Source organism: Ochotona curzoniae, unplaced genomic scaffold (assembly GCF_017591425.1).
Source record: "Ochotona curzoniae isolate NIBS_2020 unplaced genomic scaffold, NIBS_Ocur_1.0 scaffold_3208, whole genome shotgun sequence".
Lineage (NCBI taxonomy): Eukaryota > Metazoa > Chordata > Mammalia > Lagomorpha > Ochotonidae > Ochotona > Ochotona curzoniae.
Genome location: NW_024467106.1, coordinates 35,653,427 through 35,676,455, shown reverse-complemented (window position 1 = coordinate 35,676,455; position 23,029 = coordinate 35,653,427). Strand labels below are relative to the sequence as shown.

The window sequence follows — 23,029 nt, the reverse complement described above, 5'->3', positions numbered from 1 at the left end:
AAAGAAAAAAATGTGGAATTGGGGGACATGTGGAAGTGCAGTACAAAAGAAACAGTAATATGGATATAGAGCCAATGCATTCAAAGAAAAGGGACATTGCGGTTGCTGGTCATGGTGGGTTTACATTGAGACAATCAGATCTACATTAGCTGAATCAGTTGCTGGGCCAGAATTTTACTGTTTCATAATCACCATGGTATATATTCAGTGTAGCTTAACAAAGTGCTTTTGTTCCCTCTGTTTTTTTTTAGGCTAGGGGCCTGTACAATGGTACAGCGAGCTAATCTTCCACCTAAAGCACTGGTATTCTATATGGACACCAGTTTGAGTTCCAGCTACTCTTCTTCCAATCCTATTCCCTGTTTATAATCTAGAAAAGTTGTGGTGAATAGTTTAAGCTCTTGGGTCCCTGGACACTCAAAAGAAGTTCCTGGCTTCTGATTGATTGGCTCCTGATTCAGATTGGCTCATCCCTAGCTATTACTGGTCTTTGCGTAGTAAACACGTGAGTAGAAGACCTCTCTCTGTGTTTCTCCTATATCTCTAAAATTTGACTTTCAAATAATAAGAAACACATCTTTAAAAAAATTTTTTTAATTATCTAGGTAAATTATGAAGAGTTTAAAAAGTGAAATCTTGAATGAATATAGAAAACACAGCACAGATTAGAGAGACATAGTATATTTTCATTGAAAATTGATGATGAAATAGCACATAAAATAACATCAATCTGGAAAGACCCAAATGATGCTGTATTCTTTTTTTTTAAAGATTTATTTTTATTATTTTTTTATTGCAAAGGCGGATATACAGAGAGGAGAGACAGAGAGGAAGATCTTCCGTCCGATGATTCACTCCCCAAGTGAGCACAACGGCCGATACCATGCCGATCCCAAGCCAGGAGCCTCTTCCGGGTCTCCCACGCGGGTGCAGGGTCCCAAAGCTTTGGGCCATCCTCGACTGCTTTCCTGGGCCACAGGCAGGGAGCTGGAAGGGAAGTGGGGCTGCTGGGATTAGAACCGGCGCCCATATGGGATCCTGGGCATGCAAGGCGAGGACCTTAACCACTGTGCCACCGCGCCGGGCCCGATGCTGTATTCTTAAAATACAGATGTAGTGGGAGTACATGACTTGCTGGGAGCTTGTTGAACTAGTAGCGAAGTTGCTTCTCCTGCGTATGACTATCGCCAATGCTTGAGAATAGTGGTTAGGTTCAGTCCTTTCTGGACACTGTTATAAGGATAGCATGAGCAACAATGTGCCAGTATCTCTCAATGATAGTGTTGAGTCATTTGAATGTTGTGGTTTGCTTGCAGCTCTGACAATGACTTAAAGTTAGGTGGAAATTAGTTCACAGGACTCAAGTCCAATGCTCTTCCTGAACTTGTACCACATTCACTGGGCTGTGTCTGATTTATGCATCCATGGCCTTGTCAAATCTTTCCCTTCTTGAAAAATAGTCTATTAAAGGCAGACTCATAACAACAGTAAGGGTTCATTTATAAAAATAAATTTTAGATCATCTTTAGACGTTTTATTAGTTCTTATTAACATAGGATGTTACTTAAGGATCATGAGGAGGTTTCAATTTATTTTTCTGAACACTTTACATAATTATTAGTGTTGCCAGATATGACAATTTCAGTTTTAAAAAATAATTCTCTAGCTTTAAGCCCACAATTTGTGCTTTCAGCTTATTATTTGAAATTATCAAATCATTTAAAACATTTTGATCATTCTAAATGCATTTGTGTATGTTTAAAATAATTTTATGGCTTAGTGTAGTTTTTACTAATGATTTTATGTTTTTATTAATAATAGAAGAGCATATATTCTGTGATGGCATAAGTCACTTTGATACAGTGATAAAAACTGGAGAATAGTTTAATGAGTTTGAGCTTTCTCCTCTGAAATGATAACAGAAATAACACTTATTCATAACTAAAAGTAATCTATTTCTGGATCTTTTGCATTGATTTGTGTATTTCCTAACATCCCTAAATCTTTGCCAGTAGCTGAAGTTCATTTTTAAATCAATGTGCTACCAGCACATTTTATTTCTAGGACTAAACTTAAGAGTATAAAACCAGTACAATAGGTCAACTGGCTAATTCTCTACCTTGCAAGTACCAACATGACATATGGGCAGCGGTTCGTGTCCAGCCTGCTCCACTACCATCTAGTTTACTGCTTATGGCTTGAGAAAGCGGCGGAGGATGGTACAAGTCATTAGAACCCCAAACACCCTAATAAGGTGGAGTAATCCACCATGGGGGGAGGGCACAGGGAGGGTTGGGGAGAACATCAGAGCCTATGAAATGATGTTGTAAAATGAAATGCAATAAAAAAAAAAAAATTGAGTGCGGTGGGAAAATTCTCCCATACTTAGATGAAGTTCTGCAGGTATTCTCAAAAAAAAAAGAACCCACATGGGAGACCCAGACAAAGTCCCTGGCTCCTGGCTTCTGATCAGTTCAGCTCTGCCCATTGCAGACATTTGTGGAGTGAACTTGAGGCCAAATCTGGGAAGTATCTGATTTTGCACTATTTTTTTTTCTGCTAAAAATATATTTATAATATTCCTTACTAATAATTTGGTACAGTGATCATTCTTAAGTCTATTTTCTATGCTTTACTATCTCATTCCCTAGAAACTTGATGCATGCCTTTAATATTACACTTATTTTACCACATGTTTTACCATATGGCACCTCTTTTGTTTGAACAATATTGATCACAAACTATGATTTACTGTGATTTGTTTCTAATGGCCTACCCTATAGACAGCGCTGAATAATCGTTTCTGAATGGCACAATCTTACTCAAAATGTTTATACCAGTGTAAAGGGAAATAAAAGTGCTATGGACTGAAATTTGATCTTATTATGAAAGCTTATGAGCATCTGTTGTGTGACAGGTAATTCTAACTTTCCTATACTCTTACACAAAATAGTATAGGGGAATCTGAGGGACCTGCACGGTAGTCCAGTGGCTAAAGTTTTCACCTTGCCTGCACAGGGATCTCATATGGGCACCAGTTCATGTCCCTGCTGCCCCACTTCCCATCTAGCTCCCTGCTTGTGGCTTGGGTAGGCAGCAGAGGCTGGCTCAATGCTTGGGGGCCTTGTACCTGCGTGGGAGACTCAGAGGAGTTTCCTGGTTCCTGGAAACAGATCAGCTCAGCTGTGGCCATCATGGCCAATGGGGGAAAGAACTCCCTGTCTCTCCTCTCCGTAGATCTGGCTTTCCAATAAAAATAAGTACATAAATAAATAAATAAATATATAAACAAAATACTGTTCAAGAACAGTATTGGAAAATCTGAATCCCGAGCACATAGTGGATGTTTGTCAAATATTAACTTATCTTACTTTCTTCTTCTATCTTCCTTTTTATAGTTATAACTCAGGCGAAGTCAGATAAAACATCCTTTGTAACAATGCTACTCTTAAATTACATATAAGAATCATTAGACTTTCAATTCACTTATTTTTTAAACAAAACAATTTTTGGCATTTATATTTGAAACATATTTCTGTATTTATTAAGTTGATTTATCCCTCTTTTATACATAAACTTAAAAACATTTTCATTTTCTATTGGGTTTATAAAGTTTATCTTTTAATTCTTGTTTATTTTTTTTATTTCATGCCTTCTTTCCAATATCATTTCTTTTTCTCTGTGGTTTCAAGTTTTCTTGAGACAAGGTTGCCATGAAGCCAATCACAGAAATATGCTAGTGGGATGAGTGACTCCTCTTAAATGTATTTTTTTAAAAACAGAGGAGTATCTAGCAGTAACCAGAAGATCAAAATACCTATTACTAAATATCAGATTCTATGATACCTTCTAAATGAGAGGTAACAGCTATAATTTTCAAAACAGTGACTGTTAGATTAACCTAAGTTAGAATCTCAATACTGTATATGTATATGTAAGCTGTATAATTTTGGGAAGATGCTTATTCTCTGAATTACAAAGCAACCAATTTCAAATAGGAAATAATATTATAAAACATGTGTTAATCTATGCAACAAAGCATATGCATGGTAAAGAGTAATTTACCATCTGATGTATATATATATCAATTATCATAATGATAATATAGAAATAATTGTCCTTACCAGGACAGTCTTTAGTCCTCATTGAACAATTTATAAATTCATTTATGAATTTACAAATGTGAAAATCTTGCACATCTGTTAACTCTATTTGGGGACTTTATTTGAATTCTTTTAAATCATGAAGTATATGTCATATAGTCAAAAATAATATACAATCCATCAGGAAATGAAAATAAATACACGCAGTCAGCTTGATGGAGTCATGTTGCATTTCTCTTGTAACTCGTTTTCACAGGATTTGTTCATTAATTCTATTTCAGCCATCCTGTACAATGAATCACTGGCCTTGGTAGAGCTTTCTAAAGTTCTGTAAAGTGATATTTCTATTTTTTACTTGGTTGATAATCTCTGTTAGAGATTTCCTGATACGGCCTCCAGAGTTAGTAACAATTCAGCCAGCTACTTTGTGTGTTTGTGTGTGTGGGGGATGAATATGTAAATGTACAGAAACATATTTCCTTATCATTCATCCAATTCTATCTCTGCCACCTGTTTTTTACTGTGACTGTAGCATTAGCACTTGAATATGTGCATTCTAGAACACGTAAGACTTGTGTATAAGAATTGTGTAGCTTCATGTTCAACTTGTGTGCGTGTGTGTGTTTGAGAGAGAGACAGAGAGAGAGAGAGAATTAATAACCAAAAGTCCTAGCAGCACAGACTGAAGTACAGCTTAAATGCCTTTCTGTAATGTTCTTACACTCTGTGGGTTAGAAACTGGTGAAATTAAACAGGCACTAAGATCTGATAACTGGATACCACATATAAAGATTCCCACACTTTATATCTTGGTATAATTGATGAAGACATTCTAACTACAGTGTAAGTCACTGTGCTAATTATAATACAAATGCTTGACCAGATGATTTTGTGAGAGCCTCATCCATTTTTCAAAATTAAACAACTGACATTTTATATGCCCAAAGGCTCCGGTAATGTACATATTATTGATTAAGCCGACATTTTAAAATCACTATAGTGAAAAGAAGTTATTAAAATAGAAAACTAATTCTTGGGAACTTTTAATAGCTCAAAATTAGCCAGAATACTAACAGTGTAAACATCTAACTAAAACGTCAGGTAAAACTGTATAAATATTCAAAAGTCCAACAGTAATATTTGATTTTATGGAGCATAACCTTGAGATGTCTTTTTTTCAAATTGCATACGTATGTAAGTAACAAGTAAAATGCCTGTAATTCAATCTTGAATTATATTTTATTTTAATGAATTAATCAATATCCAAATCTAATCTTATATTTTCACTCCTCTTCTGAACTGTAACAAATCCTCCAAATGCAGTTTCTCACTCACTTAAATTTTTTTGACAAATTGAGTTTGCTGAAACATCAATATAAGTTCTTTTGTTTCCTTTACTTACATTACACAAAAACAGATTTACATAATCATTTCTGGTGATAAGATTTTTCAAATATACATATATCTCTGTCAATCCAATTATAAAATGGAGTAATCTGTGTATAACATGTGAATATATGTATTTAAGAGAGTCATGATTTCATATCATATATAATGATTGTCACAAATATTGAAAATAAAATGGTTCAGTGTTTACACTACTCATTAAAACATTTATGCTATCGGTAACATTCAGGGTATGAAAACAAGAGATGCTAAAAATATACCTGGAAAACAGTTACAATTAAATTTGACTAAAATGATACTCTATAATCCACAAATCATCTGTACAAGATGAATAAATCAAGCAAGATAGGAAACTGATGAATTGATACCTAGACATGATGTCAGAATGTATTTGTAGTTCAGCACAGCTCATAAACAGAGAAATGTGAATGCCGCTGTGGCAGAGAAGGGCGTTTTCAGCCTGTATTTGAATATTACACTTTCTTTAGTAGCTTCGCTCAAAGCAAATACCTTAAAGTGAAGGGTTCGATTTCATATGAAGTATAATTAAGACTAACCTCATGTTAATTTTCAACTCAATATAATTAAATAGCCATGTCAGGTCAGCTCTTTGGTAATTTTTTAAAAGCCACAAGCTCAGGCTATAAGGGACAGAAGCTTATCATGATTGTTATCCCAGAGGATTTCCTGCAATATTTCTTCCAGAGTAAAAAAAGACAGGGGGAGGCAGACATGGTCATCAGAGTGAGCTCTGATCACAACTCCGCTGAATGAACATAATGTACTGGCCATTCATCTCTCTCAGATCTGTCTCCTCCACAATGCACCTGTTTCTCAATCTATCAAACCATCTTCACATGCTTTTTCAACAGGGCTACTCAGTAAATAAATGAGTAGATAATAACCATGGGGGGATTTTTGTTTATTTTGGCTTCCTTTAGTGGAAATATGTAAGGACTCAATATTATGACACCAATCCACTTTCTTATTTCCTGAAACAGCTACATGATAACATGACTTTTATTGCAATAAGATATTATGATTGTGCCCCGAATCAAAGACGGAATACTCATCAACTTCGTCATCAGCATGGATTCAATGACTGAGAAAGAAGAAGAAAGTATCAGCTACATAAGTAGAATGAGAAAAAAATAAGTGGTTTGGTGGTTGGCACAAAAGTATAGCAAGTTAAGCTTCTGCCTGGGGTGCCGATGTCTCATATGGACATTGATTCAAGTTTGGGCTTCTCAACTGCTGATTCACCTTCCTGCTAATGGCCCAGGAAAGCTGCAGAAGCTCGGCCAAGTTGTTGGTCCTAAGCACCCATGTGTGAAATCTGAAAGGAACTCATGACCACTGGCTTTGAATAGACACAGTTTCAACTGTTGGAGCCATTTGGGGTTAACCAGCAGATGGAAAATTCTCTCTTTTTCTCCCCTTCTCTCTCATAACAGCCTTTTCAAAAATAAATAAATAAATAAATGCTTCTCAACAACCAAATGGTTTCAGATCTTGCATGAAGTTCTGTTAACTTTGAACAAGCTCCTGAAATGTTGAAGCAAGCACTTAAAACAGTTGTGGGCTCATTCCTGTAGCTACACATATGATACAAACTGCAGTTTCAAATTTACAGTAGCACAGGCTCCAGTAATCACAGTAAGGCAGAAATACATTATCTCTAGCAGGGTATACCAAAATGACCCTATTACACTCTTCAAGGACTCACTTTATTATCTCAGTTCATTAGTCCTTTAAACAGTATTTGCTGTGACAAAGGGAGCTCTCAGAAGGAAATATTTGTCAAATGCTCAGAGTCAAGAACAAGCCCAGAAGTTATCAAAACAAAGCTTCACAAGTTTGTAATAAATTAGCTTTCTTGGGCATAAACTTAATAATGTACCTGTGTTTTTACAATGCCAAACATAATATATTTGCCCCAGGCTTTTTCTAGACCTAAAATCTAGTGCTATCAAAATTTTTTCTGCAACCACAGTCCTTGAAATGGAGAAGTGTCACTGTCAAGCGGTGACATGATTTCACTGAGGGAAATGGCCCGAGGAAGTATGCAAGTGCATCTGCCATTCAAGCTAAAAGATATGTTCCTCATTTAAAAAACAAACTCCTTGAAACAATGAGAACTAATTATCACACTAATAGATTGTCAACACTGCTAACCACAGGCTGGCAGACAGAACAGCATATGTGTAAACCACTAAGAATGCTGAAAAAATATAGAGCTCCACTATATCAAATATTCTATTGTGTAGTTTCATATTTTTTTGGAGCAATCATTTATGCCATACAATTCTACCAGTCATCATCATATGCTGTTCTTTCCCCCTTACCCCTTTTTGATGCCTCTCTGTGTGTAGCACGCAGAGTTCAGGCTACCTTTCCCTGATGATTCTCTTCTGCTGTTCTGGCCCTTGCAAGATCCACTTCCCTTGATTCCAGGTTGGGCTTGTGATTTGGCTTTAACAGATACCATAAGATGAAGGTGACATGTCACTTTCATAATTTTATGAAATAGTCTTGTGTTTTGCTTGCTCAATTCTTTGTCCTTGCTGCCTTCATGAAGTAAGTGGAAATATTAGGAAAGCACATATGAAAAATAATTTTGGTAATGCATAAAAACTATGCATAGCTTTTAAGAGCAGATGACTGTCAAGGGATGCTCAGAATAGGTACCAGCTACAGGCACCAGAGAGCCAGGATACTTAGTTCTGTAAATTTGGGGAAATCAATCTGTGAACCAAAGAAGTGAGCATGACAGTGGATCTTCCGCATTTCAGCTTTCAGGTAAGAGCACAACCTAGAGCAAATAAAAGCAGATGGCTAACAGTATATGAGTCTGTAGAGGGAGACAGGCAATAGAAAAGCCAGTGCAAACCTAGTCTCACCTCTACTACCCACCTCAGCTCATCACACAGTATCAGCCCAGCAGCATCAATGAGAAACCGTATTATTCAAAGTCAGGAAAATTTGAAAGCCTCTGCTTTTAATAACAGGAACATTTTCACAGGGTTGTAATGAAAGACTGCTAGACATTCTTGATGGAATAAGGTAATTTTGCCAAAATTTAATTTATAAGATATGAATTTACGCTCACATTTTAATATGCCCGAATCACATATAAATTCAGTGTAGTAATTTGGCCAGCATTGATTATTTTTCTTAAAAGCTTCCCCTTGAGTAGACTTGATTGTTGAAAATAAGAGCATTTATAGAATTCAAACATTTTCATCCTCTCCTACATCACAGTCAATGCACTTGAGGCCATCCCTGACCTTTCTTGCTCTGAATCAGCCTTTTCTCTCCCAGCAGCCTCGACTCTCCATGCACAAATGAAATTTTATATTTTAATCACTGATAGAATTTTTTAATCATTTTACTGTTATCTTAAGGAACTGAAAAATATTTCTTAAGAAAAAAATATATGTTTATATTAAGAAATTTGTTAAAATACCATCAATGTATCTTAGCCACTTTGGTTATCTTGGATAATTTATTTCTCATATTCATATGAAATACCTGCTTACTATTTCATAAAAGTCATTCCTAGTTTCACATGAATGTAAATGATATAAAAATTTAAAATAATAAGGATTTGCTATAATAGATTATTGTTAAGCAACAATGATGATACTGGCAGCATCAACAGCCAAGGTATAATCATTTGTTCAATTTCTACCATAATCCAAAAACATAAAGAGTTAGTGTGTATGTGTATGTGAGAGAGAGAGAGAGAGAGAGGAAGCGAGAGCGAAAGAGAGAGAGAGAGACAGTAAAAGAAATTAGGTGAGAGGATAGTGGGGTGCAGAGAGAAAGAAAAAGAGAAATTTCTCAAAAAAAAAGTAAAGAAGTTGCTATTAACTCATTTAAGTAATTAGAAAATGGGTTTGAAAGATTGAGAAACCTTGAAACTAAATTCCTCCCTATGGAGCATATTTCACCACTTATTATCTCTAAATCCTGTGTTTTTAAATACTCTGTGTCACTAACTTAAATCTGATATGGAAAACAACAGTGTAGCCTCAGCGTGGGATTACAGGAGTGGAGACTGGTGAGCCAGAGGCTGGGGCTATGGAGATGATGGTGGAAGTCTAACAGAAGAACCCACACCGGGACCTCACTGGAGGGAGCGGCAAAAGTGACTACAAACAAAGAACAAGGTACCAAACAAAATAAGTAAAATCAAAACATATACCTATGGGTGACACAGCTTAAAAGCCTTCCTCAAGGAGAAGAATCTGATAAACAGAAGTACAATGACCAAGAGCAAAAGAAGAGACAGAGGCACAATGAATATTACTGAAGACTCCCCTGCAAAGGAACAAAACCCTTTGCCAACCTCAGAGTTAACTGAGGAAGACATCAAGAAAATGGGGGATACAGAATTCAAAACATTTGTTATTAAACTTCTTATCAATAACAAGAAGCACATAATACAAGAGTTCAAGGAATTTAAAGATTAAGTCACACAGGAAATGAATGAAAGCAGATATATCAAAAATGAAGAATACAGTGAAGTAAATTAGAAATAGAGTGGAGAGTCTGCAAAACAGAATAAAGGAAGCACAGGAAAGAATTTCAGAATTGGAAAATATTTCCTGTCACCAGGGAAAAGAAAAATTAAAAGCTGGAAGCAGAGCTGGGCCAAGCTAAAGAGAAGTATTTATTAACTGAAAGACACCATTAAAAGGACAAATATAAGTTATGGGAGTTCCAGAAGGTGCAGAAAGAGAAGCTGGGTTTAAAGGTGTATTCAACAAAGTATCAAAGGAAAATTTCCCTAATCTAGAGAAAGAGTTGGGAAACAACATCCAGGAGGGGCATGGAGCTCCCAACAGGGTTGACTAAAAGCGATCTTCACCATGACACATGATTCAAGCTCTCTTCAGTCGAACATAAGGAAAAGGTCCATAAATGTGCACATGAAGAAAAAAATACAATTGGCACATAAATAAATGCCAATTAAACTCACAGGAGAACTCTCACAGGAAACATATTTCAGATTCTAAACACACACACAAAAAAATGTTGGCCCAGATAAGGTGCCCAGCAAAGCTTTTTTTTTTTGTCTCTGAAATAAAATTCTACAAAGGATACTTAAAGATTCTCTCTTGACAAAGAGGATTAGCACACACCAAACTAAAGGCAAATGTGAAGAACATCCCACTAAAATAACAACAAAAGACTAAACCAATTAACAACCCATTGTTAAAATGACAGGACAAAATTATCACCCATTCATATTAACCCTAAATGTAAATGGCTTATACTTATCAATCCAATGTCATAGATTAGTAGACTGAATTAAAAAAACAAAACCCATCTGGTTTGATGCCTACAGGAGACATATCTCACCTACAAAGATCAGCGAAAACTATATCTCATAGATTTTGATTTTTTTTAGTTCCATCTCTTCAAAAAACTGTCTTTCTCTAAATTCTTCACTGACTCATAAATCATACAGCAGCAGCATTTTCTTCAAGAAAATTCTTGATTTTCTTTTTCATTCCTTCAGAGACACATTAGCCGTTCAGTAGCATATTACTTAACATCATATCATTTTTATTTCCTTTTTTACCTTCTGTTATTGGTTTTGTTTTGTGGATTTTCATTTAAGGGGCTATATAGTAACTGTTGAATGCAGATTATCATATCCAGACGTGAGAATATAATGCAGTATGCATGTCTACTTCCAAATCAAAGATGCACTCCCAATGAAACTTAACTATATCTTAATAATAGGATGCTGGACTCTCTGCCATTGTCCATGCCCAAAATGATGGACACATGACTGTTTCCAAAGAACTGGACTATGTTAATAACATAGAGGAACCCAGCTAAGAGAAGAGGACTAGGGAAGGGGGTAAGTGAAATCCCAGGGACTAGGGAACTCTATCATGAAATGATAATAATAATAATAAAGTAAAAATAAATCTGATATGAAAAGAAGTAAGGTACAAAACACATAGACTAGAGTTTATAGTAATTGATATTTTCACAAGCATATCCTCATATTAATTCCTAGGTATGATCACCAAAAGTCTTAATGCTACTAATGATAATCAGTAAATATTAAATACATTACTTATGACTCTCTGGCTTCTGAAATAATCCCAAACATTGTTCACTGCCAGTTATTCTCAGTTTTGCACAATTAGTCTTAGATGTCCTGCAGGACATTTCACATTTATCCATATCTACATCCTGTTAAATACAGGTTTCCCCATTTTTCTGTCTCCTTATTTCCATGCATTTCAGAAATGATCGTGTGAAATATCACCCCTTCAAATACACCCAGTTGATTTTCAAGCTTGGTTAGATATTCTATTCAATGAAACTTTCTCACCTTACAGCAAAAGTACTTGCTGGTAGAGGCAACGGCAGTGATGGTAATGAGGGCAGTGGAGTTTCCATCTGAGTCACATATGATATATCTCTCTCTGAATCCACTAAATGACCTCATGCCTCTGTGATCTAAATTACCTTCTATTTTTTTAAATCAAAGTATGAACATGTGTTTTCTTGTACATTAGGAAAGTTTGTTTCAGACAAGGTGAAATATAGTTTCTGATGTAAAAAAACTTTCAATACTTATTTTTGCAAAGAAGTCTTAGAAAATCTATTGTAATGAGATATTCATCTATGATTTCAAATGATCAGTTAGTCATAATTACATAATTTGAGCTTTAAAATTCAGAAATTAAAATTTTTTTTTCTATATGAAATTCTTGGTAGCCTGCGCACAATTAGGTGCTTTAGTAATGGCCACACAACCAAACTTTCTTAAGGTTATATTTTTTAGGACATCCTTATTATTGAATTTTTATTTTCACATGTTTTCATACATTAATAGACAAAATTACACACATCAATACAAAGTATTATTTAAGAAATGTCTACCGGCATGGTGGCCTAGTGGTTAAAGTTCTAGTCTTGAATGTGCCCAGGATCCCATATGGGCACCAGTTCTAATCCTGCCAGCTCCACTTCCCATGCAGCTCCCTGCTTGTGGCCTAGGAAAGCAGTCAAGGATAGCCCAAAGCCTTGGGACCCTGCACCCATGTGGGAGACCCAGAAGAGCTCCTGGCTCCTGGCTTCAGATTGGTGCAGCACCAGCCATTGCAGTCACTCGGGGAGAGAATCATGGAAGGGAAAATCTTGCTTTCTGTCTTTCCTCCTCTCTGTATATCTGACTTTGCAATAAAAAAAATTAATAATAAAATAAATCTTTAAAAAAAAGAATGTCTAAAACTTGGTACTATTTCTCATTTATTTTTACTTCTAGAAGAATGTAAATACAAATGCCGGAAAGGGCAAAGGTAAATTACATATCCAGGCTGTCCTGCTAGACATGTCACACTGAAAGCGATTTTCTCAGTGAATTAATCACAATGGGACTTCACCGATGACAGGTGGAAGTGAAGTGGAGCAAAGGCTCTATACATGGGTCACCTGTGAGCTGGATTCCTATCTCTCAAAAACTAGTGAGTTAATTTAATAGGCAATCTTAAAACTACGACTTTTCAATAAACAAAGATACATGTCAACCTATGTATATGCTTTTGTAGATTATCCTGCTTTTTATTCTTTATACGGCATATAAAATTTACTGTAGGAGACCTGAATCCATCCAACTGTCAGCACATGTTAGTGCTTCACACCCCAAAGCAGAAAATCAAGCATTCTTATAAAAGGATAGAACAAGGGAAAGGCATTTCATGTTCGTCACAACTGCTTTGATGGTGAATAGAACTGCTTATAACTGGCAGGCTTAGCTGAGGGCAAATCATACTGTATAAGATCCCACTGCATTCTCACAGAATCATTGTACTTATTCCAATTTTGCTTCATTAAGTAAAAATATAAGGAAAATGCTCAAATTCAAGTAATATCAAGTAAATAGAAGTTTTAGTTAACACATACTGACAAAATATTTTAAAAGATAATGTCCAATATGTATAAAGAGGTGGTAAGAAAACTGCTTGAGACCTTTGAATGTATGCTCTGACTTTACAAAAAAAAGAGGATCATATATTTACAAAGATTTTAGAAAACTAGAAATAGAATATGAACAAAAGAGAACTCAAATTAGCCTGTATTTTGATGCTGCTAAGAATGGTCACCTCCTTTATGTCTCTCCCCCTCTCTATCTCACTTTCCAATAAAAATCAAATAAAATAAACCTTAAAAATAAAAGAATGCACAGCATGTGGAATGGAGTGTATTCCTTTGCCACATGCTCCTTCTAACGTCTTGATCTAGTATATTTCACTTTCCTGTGCTAACCACCCTCCATCCTTAAGAAAACTTCAACCTCTGGACCTCCAACCAGAGAAGTTTCTATATTTCCCCTTCTTGGCATGGCGTTCCACCTTCTCCACCTGGCAGAAAACCTCCTGGCCCTCCACCTTGTCTACCACCTCCTCAGTCTTAAAGATGTATTATTGCAAAGTGAGCTTTGCCCTGGATCTTCCCCTTGGAGGAGAAACAAAGACATGCAATACAGCCCTGAACTTGCTCAGTAGAGTCATAATGATGATGTTTCTAGCACCAGTGAAGACAATGGCTTTCCTGAGGACATGGATCAAGATAAACTCGATGGCAACACTGATGACTGTGATACTGACAGATCAGATGGAGTGAGCCAAGGAGATGAATTTGTGCATTGCAATAACAATGAACAAACAACAATGAAGGAAGAAAAATCAAGTTTCAGTGTATGATTTGTTGATACATGTGGAAAATCAAACAAGAACATAAAGGAGCTGATGCCTCTGCAAGTGATGATGCTCCAAATGCCAGATCAGGAAATCTCTGAGCAGGGAAGAGAAGTGGAGGAATTTTCAGAGGATGACAATGAAGATGATTCTGATGATTCAACAGCAGGAAATCAATCACAAAAACAGCATCAAGAAGATTTCCACTCTGATGGCACACCTGCATCTTCGCAGGAGCATGTTCCCCCTCCCACCCCTCACTAATCTGTTCCTTCCCCTCAGATGCAAGCACCTCCCACGTCAGGATGTCAGGATCCCCTCTTCTTGGACCATTGTCTGCTCCACCTTTATGACCTCCTAGCCTGTCTAAAGAGCTTCAGCTCAGCCCACCTCCAGGGGCTCCTCCATTAACCTGGAATACCAAGGTTCTTTACCCCAACTTCCAAGACCACCACCAGGCCGACCCCCTGGTTCTCTCCCAAGTCCACCTCCACATTTTCCTCTGGGTCCTCCTCCCTTGGTACCCACACCAAGGCTACCTCCCCCTGCACCTCCAAGCATCCCTCCACCTTGGCCTGGTATGCTCTAGCCACCTTTGGTGCCTCCACTAAGTTCTACCCTACCCAGGCTTTTCTCATCAACTCCCTTGCCTAACCCAGGGGTTTTGAGTGCTCCACCCAGTTTGATCCAGCAACCCAAGGCCAATGATACAAGTGCAGCCATCATTGAGATAAAAGCTGTAGCAACCATCAGTGCAAAGCCACAATTTGTTCAATTTATGCACACTGAACTAAGAGCATGTTCGGAAAAACAAAGAGGTTTTCCCTGCACCTCAAAGTCAGAGGCTGATTCTACTGTGCCTTTTGCCAAAGCAGCCCCCCAAGGCTGGCACTGCTGCTCCAGTGTCCATACAAATTAAGGATGTTTCTGAGGGTTTCACTAAATAAATATAAGGTCTACTGTGATAGCTCTCGATGCAATGCCTGAGCAGGCTTCATCTCATGACAGTGGCTCTTGGAAAGAGGTTCTTAGAAGAAAGAGCTACTTCCAATGTCAGAGTACCTTCTAATCTCAGTTAAGGAATATCCCAAAGTTTAACCTTGTTCAGAATTTATCACATATCAGAAAGGGTACTTCACTCAGAATGCATGAGCTGTTGAAGCTGTGCTGCTAACTCCCTGTCAGACCATCATTTTATTCTGCTCTCCCCTTTACCAACTCTTTGGAAATTTATGATCAGGTGAATCTTAGTTTGTTCTGATTCTGCTTGTGTGTAGTGGGCACTGTAACTGACATTCCCAGAAAACCAGTTTATCGCATCTTGGCTTTTGTGTTTGAGTTATTCTTAATAGTTTCCTATAAATATTTTGTAATATTTTACTTGTAGTGAAATGGATCACAGGAAGCAGGATATGTAAAAAGAAAATGTAAAATTCCTTGATTAAAATTATTTCCCACTGACCTAAACTTGAGTGTGTCCTGGAAAATAAATCAGAAACAACATAGGTATTACATAATAAAAGTGGTATGATAAAAAATGTATTCTTTGGCATTACTAACTTTATTTTTATATATTCTATAGAGATAGGGTCCTTAGTCTGGCAGGACATTATCCATTTACTTTATCCTCAAGAAAATCACATTATCATCCTACTTACTCCTCTGGGTTGCTAAAGTGGCATGTCATATTACTGCAAAATTGTATGAATGCTGTGTTATTTATGCTTAAAGGAGCATTTTCTTTCTTGGACTGACTAGAAATCCATGTGAACTCACATGACAACTAGAGTGAAAATTCAATTTAAAATAGGATCCTTGCTATAGAACAAATATCCCTAACTCTGACATCATTTCCTTTTCTTCTTGATGTGCTGTCTAGGCCTGCCTCCCATTTACTCACTTTACAAGAAAAACCAGTCACTGCTGGTCCAGGTATCTAATTCAGCACAACTTCTGAAAATGTCATTTCAATTTATTTGATAAGAGCTTACTTAAAAATCATTTCACTTAGAAATTAGTGTACTTTTTCAAATTGTGTTATGAAAAATCTTAGACTTTTTAAAAATTATTCCAAAAATTCTACCCCCTTGCAAAGCATACTTTATTTCATATTCAAAAGTACAAGTCTTTGCTAACAAATACAGAAAGCTTCTATCTTGGAAGAAACCTAGGTAAAACACATTTTCCTGTAATAACTAAAGAAGGGAAACCAGAAGAAACTAATACAATATTTGTTAAGAAGTCACATTTTCTTTCTGTTACTCCTAGTGTGTGTGTGTGTGTGTGTGTGTGTGTGTGTGTGTGTAAAGAGAGAGAGGGAGGGCGAGAGAGAGGGAAGGTGCATTATCAAACAAAACCACAAAAAGTTAATCAGTTTTTGAAACCTGAGGGCATTTCTTACCAGTACAGTACTTTACAAGATTTCTCATACTTTGGATAAAATACATTATGTTTCAAAATGAAAAAGCTTTTTTCTACACCATTTCATAACTGAGCATAATCAGCTTAAATAAAAAATAGAAATGAAATTTATATGCAAAATTGTGTCAAAATCAGTTTAGACTATCTTGATTGAATCACAACTAAAAATGCTGATTGGTGGAGCCTGTCACAGTAGGATAATCCTCTGCCGGCATGGCCAACATCCCAAAGGGACATATGGCTTGTGCCCTTGCTGCTCCATTTCTGATCTTAAGCCCCATTAAGGCCTGAGAAATCATCAGGGGATAAATCAAGTTCTTGTGTCCCTGCATCCATGTGTGAGACCTAGAAGAAATCCCTTGCTTCTGGCATCAGACAGGTCCAGTTGGCCATTGTGACCATTTGGGGTGTGAGTCAACAAATAGAAAATCATCATCTTTCTTTCTGTATATCTCTGCCTTTCAAATAATTTGTTAATTGGTGAAATCTCCACATAGCAGTATATCTACATATGAGCTACCTAATTCAAAAGGCGCATAAGCTGATACTTAAAGTCAGAGGACACAACATATGCAACCAATACGGCACATACAGAAGCATATTAAACTTGAACCTCAGGACATCTGAGATGCTGGTGACATACGTCAGGCTCTCAGTACAGGTACAATCAGATATCAACTAACAAAATGACAAGCGTTAGTCCTCTGCCAATATTAACTTTGAATATGAAAGGACTTAAAAAAGCACAATCTCAAATATGTAAAATGGGAGATGATAAAGGGACATTACAACTGACATCACAAAATATAAAGCAGCATAAGAAACAACTACAAACAACTGTATGCTAACAAGTGACAATAACCTCAAAGAAAGGGACAAATTCCTGGATACAAACACCCTATCAAGATTAAATCAAGAAGTCACAGGAAAGCTAAACAGACTCAAGCAATGAGACTGAAGGAATGATTAGATTCCCCCTTTAAGGAAAAGTCTATGACCTGACAACTTCACCACTGAATTCTACAAAACATATAAAGAGGAGCTAAATCCAGTATTTTTCACTCTGATACCAAAACCGAAGACTCAACACACACGTCTATTGATTCTCTCCCCGAGTGGCCAAAATGGCCGGAGCTGCACCAATCCTGTAGCATACACTTGGCTACAGTGCTGGGCTTGTTTGTAGCATTGTTTTTAATGTTTTTGTTGTTGTTGTTATTGTTTCTCTCTCAGATTTTCTACACTGGCAATCATCATTTGGAACATAATACAGCCTTATTTCTTCATTCCTAATCTGATTTGTTTTATTCCCTTTTCTTGTCTCACTGTATTAACAATGACTAAGCCCTACAGTGTAGACAAATAATGCTTAGATGAATATCCTTGCTTTATTACTCATTATAGCTGTGTAGATTCTAGTTTCCTATCTTTAATGATGACATGTGGTATATTTATTTTTGTTTGTTTTTTCCCTTTAAAGATTTATTTATTTTTATTTGAAAAGTAGCTTTTGCACAGAGAAGGAAAGATAAGGAGATCCTGCATGTGGTGGTTCAGTCCCCAAACAGCCACCATGGCCAGAGCAGAACTGATCCAAAGCCAGGAGCCAGGAGCCAGGAGCTTCTCCTGGGGCTCCGCATGGGTTCAAGGGCCCATGGACTTCAGCTTTTCTTCCACACCTTTCCCAGGCCACAAGCAGCACAGTAGTAGGGACACAAACTGGTAACCATATGAGAACCTGATCCCACTATGCCACGGTGCCAGCCTCCTGGAGATCTTGATTTTCAATTTAGGATTTTCTCCCATAGTGTAACTTTTCTGAGAAAATTTGTCATGAATACATGTTGCATCTTGTCATATATTTTTTATATCCATTGATACAGATATGATTTCTAGTTATTGTTAGAATAATTATATTGATGGGCTTTAGAATGCTGTGTGTGTGTGTGTTTTAATTTGCTGTTAGTTTTGAGGATTTTTGCGTTTATATTAATGAGAAATACTAGTATGTAGTTTTCTTTCATTGTGATGTCGTTGTCCAGATTTGGTATTGGTCAATGATTCCCTTAAAGACAAAGTTAGGAAGTATTTCCTCCACTTTAATTTTCTGGAAGAGATTGTAGAGATAGTTTCGGGAAGATTCTTTCCTAAATGTTAGGCTGAATCCTCCAGGGAACACTGCTGTGCCTGATGTTTTCTATTTGGGAAGGTTATTAGGTACTGTTACACTTTTCAGACAGATTTAGGACTAGAAGAATACCTCTTAGTTCCCACATGATTTTGGAACAATGGTCCATGTTGTCTGGGTTTCAAGGAACAGGACCATTTCATTCGTTTTCCAATTTGAGAGCACAGGACTGCCCACAATGTTCTTTTATTGCCCTTTTTCTGTCTCGAACGTTGGTAACTGTATCCCCTCACTCATTTCTGAATGCCAGTAACTTTCATATTTTTTATCTTTTTCTCAGAATGGTTAAAGGCTTATGTTTATGGCTTCGCTGATTTTTATTCTATCAATTACCAGTTTTCCATTTGATTGATTTTTGTTCAGATTTTTATGCTCTCTTCTGCTTATTTTGTATTCAATTTGCTTTTCTTCATCTAGTTTAATAAGGCAGAAATTCGTTTTATTGTTTTCTGATCTCATTCTTATAATGTATGTTTCAGTGCTCTAAAATTCCCCTCAGAGCACAGATTTTTCCAAGTCGTAATTTTTAAAAAAATGTTTTTTATTAAGGGGAGAGAAATATACACATATGAGGGAGCCAGGATAAAGAAACACAATCTTTAAATGACCTCAACAGCCAGAGCTATTCCAGGCCGAAGCTGAGAGCTGGGAATTCAAACAAGTCAAAAAAAGGGATTTTCTCTGACTTCATTGTGAGAAAACTGCTGAGATCGTATAGGTGCCAGGAAGTGTGAGGGTCCCCTAGGGATGGGAACCAATCCACCAGAGAGTTTAATTCTTGAGACTTTCTGTCTACACCAGACTTTTAGAAATTTGTCAGTTACAATTAAATTTTTCCTATCCTGGATTTCTTTCAGGTAAGATGTCTGGTCTGATAAGGAATACTTTTCTATTTTCAGACTGTCTACCTGTCCACTTCAGGGCCATTAGTTGATTCTATGGCCGCCCCTCCCTGACAGAAAATAACAGCTGTTTTTTTTTTTTTCCAGATTGTTTTGATTTTTTACTTTTGTTAGGATGGAGTGAAATGTCCAAGTTCCTCAAGTGCTGAACCAGAAACTCACGTCTTGTTAAGGAATACAAATCGCTTGCAGAGGTAGGTCACAGGATTTTCATGAATCATTAATGTCTGAACTTGTAAATTCATGCCAGAAGGCATCCACATATGTGTGGCGTTGAGTATGTAATGGTTCTTCCTAACAGGTCCCAACGTCAACCCATTTTATTTTTCTGTTGTCTTTTTGTCCGCCATTCTCAAGGTTGTTTTCAAACAACGCATATGAAAGCATAAAGTGGCTTATGGGTTGAAAAACAGAAAAGGCATCATGAGTCATATAAACAATAGAAGCTTCAGAATTACAATCATTCACAAAAATAAGTTGCAGGTTATTAACTCCCTGGGAGAGGGGAGGCCCAAAAAGGCCCCAGGCTGAGGTACTTGGTGCTTCAGCATGAGTGCTAGCAGGAAGGCGGCATAACTCCCAGGGGAGGGGGAGCCCTCAGGTCACCCACTGAAGTGCTCTGGGGACTTGGGACGGGGCTTACCTGGGGTCTTCTGGATGGCACAGGTTGGAACAAATGGGGATCACAGAGTTCATGTCAAGGTGAGGCATGACTTTTGAGGGACTTCCATAGGCAAGGCCATGATATTTACAAATAAGCGAGGGGCCTTAGATCGAGCGTTTTGAAGGGAAAACAGGGACCTTCAAGGGTCATACTGAAGCATCAGCACACGTGGGCTGGAGTAGTTATCACCAACCACCACAGAACACCACTCAGTGGCACACACTGGGGACTTGCCTAGTCAAGTCCGATCACAGTACCCACCAATGAGATTCGGAAGAGGGGTCAGGTGTCATTAGGCTGGCCCATGAAACTAACCAGCACTTGAAAGAATCAGGTCTGGGGGCAGAATCTGTGGGGTTGTATGTGGAATCACCCCTGTAGAACTGCATTCTCTGCTGGCACATGCAATATCTGTTGCTGAGAATAGGCATAGCTAAGGAGCTAAGGGGACATACAGGCTGGGTTTGCATTCATACTGGTGAGCACAAGAGCCAGACAGTGTGCTGGGCTGTACATGACTACTGTCTCCCTTGGCACCGGTGTGGACTGGGTTTGGGGAACACCAGTCTGGGCTGGATTTCAGCATTCACTAGTATGCATGAAAGTCAGCATGGGTGTAGAACGGGCTGGACTAGGTTTGCTTCCCACTGAACCATGGGAGAACTGTATTTTGGCATGGACCAGGTATGGCTGGGCTGTAACTCACAAGAGTAACAACTGGAATGGGTATGGTCTGGTTGGGCAAGGCCACTGTTTCTGCCTGGACAAGATGTAGACAAAGTCAACCTAGGCCAAGGACTCCCCAGTATGCACAAGATACACCACTTGGAGACCAGATAGAGGAGCATGAGGAACTCCTTTGTCAAGATGCAGTCCCTGCAGGTGAGTGTATTAACCAAAGCAAACAGCAGCCCAGACCAGGCCAGGATACTATACCTGCCCGCATACATGTGAGTCAGGTCTGGAGCTGGGCCAGGTTAGGCCAGTTCATAATATCCTACAGGCAGATCTGAGAACCAGGATGGGGTCCAGGATGGGGTAGAGTCAACATTAGGGCTGGAACCGGGAGCTGGCTGGGGTGGGCTAGGCTGTATCACCTACCAGCAGGAGCCGGAAGTAAGAGTGGGCTGGACTGAGCCAAGCTGTAGCACCTGCTGTGGGATGCTGTGGTGAAGCGAGCCATGCCAATCTATGTGCATTGGGTGCTGGGTCTGTGAGCCTCCAGGGGTGGAGATTCCATAGGTCTTGGGTCATGTGGTCCAGGTCTGTGACCCAGCCTGTGTGATGGGTGCCAGATTCATGAACCCCAGGGCGGGGGTTTCTGGCAGGGTGCAGGTTGTCTGGCCTGGGATGATTGGAACTGCCTGCGGGAACTACTCTTCCTCAGTGGAAAAGCAGTAGATGGTAGGCCATTATGAACATGGAGGATATGGCAGCCCAATGGGTCCTGCAGAGGACATCTATTACTTCAGCAGAGGAACAGAACAAGTTGGACAAGCACCACGGCTCAATGATGGCAGTAAATATCTGGACAGATGAGGACTATAAGGTCAACTGTGCAGCCAATGGATATTAGGAAGGGTTTCTTCATTGTTGGATCAGTGAGACCAAGAGCATTTCAGAATTATAGAAAACCTTGGGCAGAACCCTCGGATCATGCAACCACCCTGGGTTGATATCGGGAGGCCATTCCCCATCCCTGGGTATTGGGGCAGTTGGGGCGTTGGTATGGCTTCTGCCCTTTTCGCCTCCATTTCCCCAGAAACAGGAAGAAGAAACAGAAAATTTGGAAACAATGATCACACCCACTTTCCCTGACTCTCAATCCTTCCCATCCTGATCAATATAAAAGAGAGAGAGTTTCCAGGAACACGATCAAACACAAAAACAGTATTCAAAAGTCATCTTTTTCTATTAAAACTTTCCATATTCAGGAATAAATGTACAAAATGTAATAATAAAATGGCTCACGTATTAGCTTTTATAAATAATAAATTCCCTAGCAAAACTAGAAAACCAGAGTAGGCATTTGGTGGGGCTAAGAGACCGCCTGCAACCAAGCTCTATTTCTATTGCAATGCTTGAATTTCAGTTTGGCTCAGATCTGAACTTCAGCAGCTTACTGATGCACGCAGTGGGAAACAGGACTAAATGGCTCAGGTAACTGGGTCCTGCTATCAAATGGAAGATCTGCCTGAGCTCCTGGCTTCTGGCTTTGGCCCTACCAGTCTTTAGCCATTACAAATATTGGAAGGGGATAAGAATGGATGAGAAAACTCTCTGTCTCTCTTTCAAATATTTTTTTTAAAAAATAATATTCTAAGATATATGGTACTAGGTGAAAGTTAGTCAACACTTGAGTTTCAAAATAGAATTAACTTCGGGCCTAGCACAGTAGCCTAGCAGCTAAAACTTTAGCTTGCAGCACCGGGATCCTATATGGGTGCTGGTTCAAGTTCTGGTGGCTCCACTTCCCATCCAGCTCCCTGCTTGTGGCCTGGGAAAGCTGTCAAGAACGGCACAAAACATTGGGTCCCTGCACCCAAGACACCTGGAAGAAGCTCCTGGTTCCAGAAAAGCTCATCACCAGCCATTGTGGCCGCTTAGGGAGTGAA

At 38.2% G+C, this 23,029-nt stretch overlaps 1 protein-coding gene and 1 pseudogene across 1 annotated transcript in view; one reads left to right on the top strand and one right to left on the bottom strand.

Annotated features, from left to right (window-relative positions):
- LINGO2 (leucine rich repeat and Ig domain containing 2) overlaps window positions 1–23,029 on the bottom strand; it is a 946,590-nt gene that overhangs the window by 543,122 nt on the left and 380,439 nt on the right. The gene's annotated exons all lie outside the window — the stretch shown is intronic.
- On the top strand, window positions 13,477–15,186 carry LOC121144957 (annotated as a pseudogene).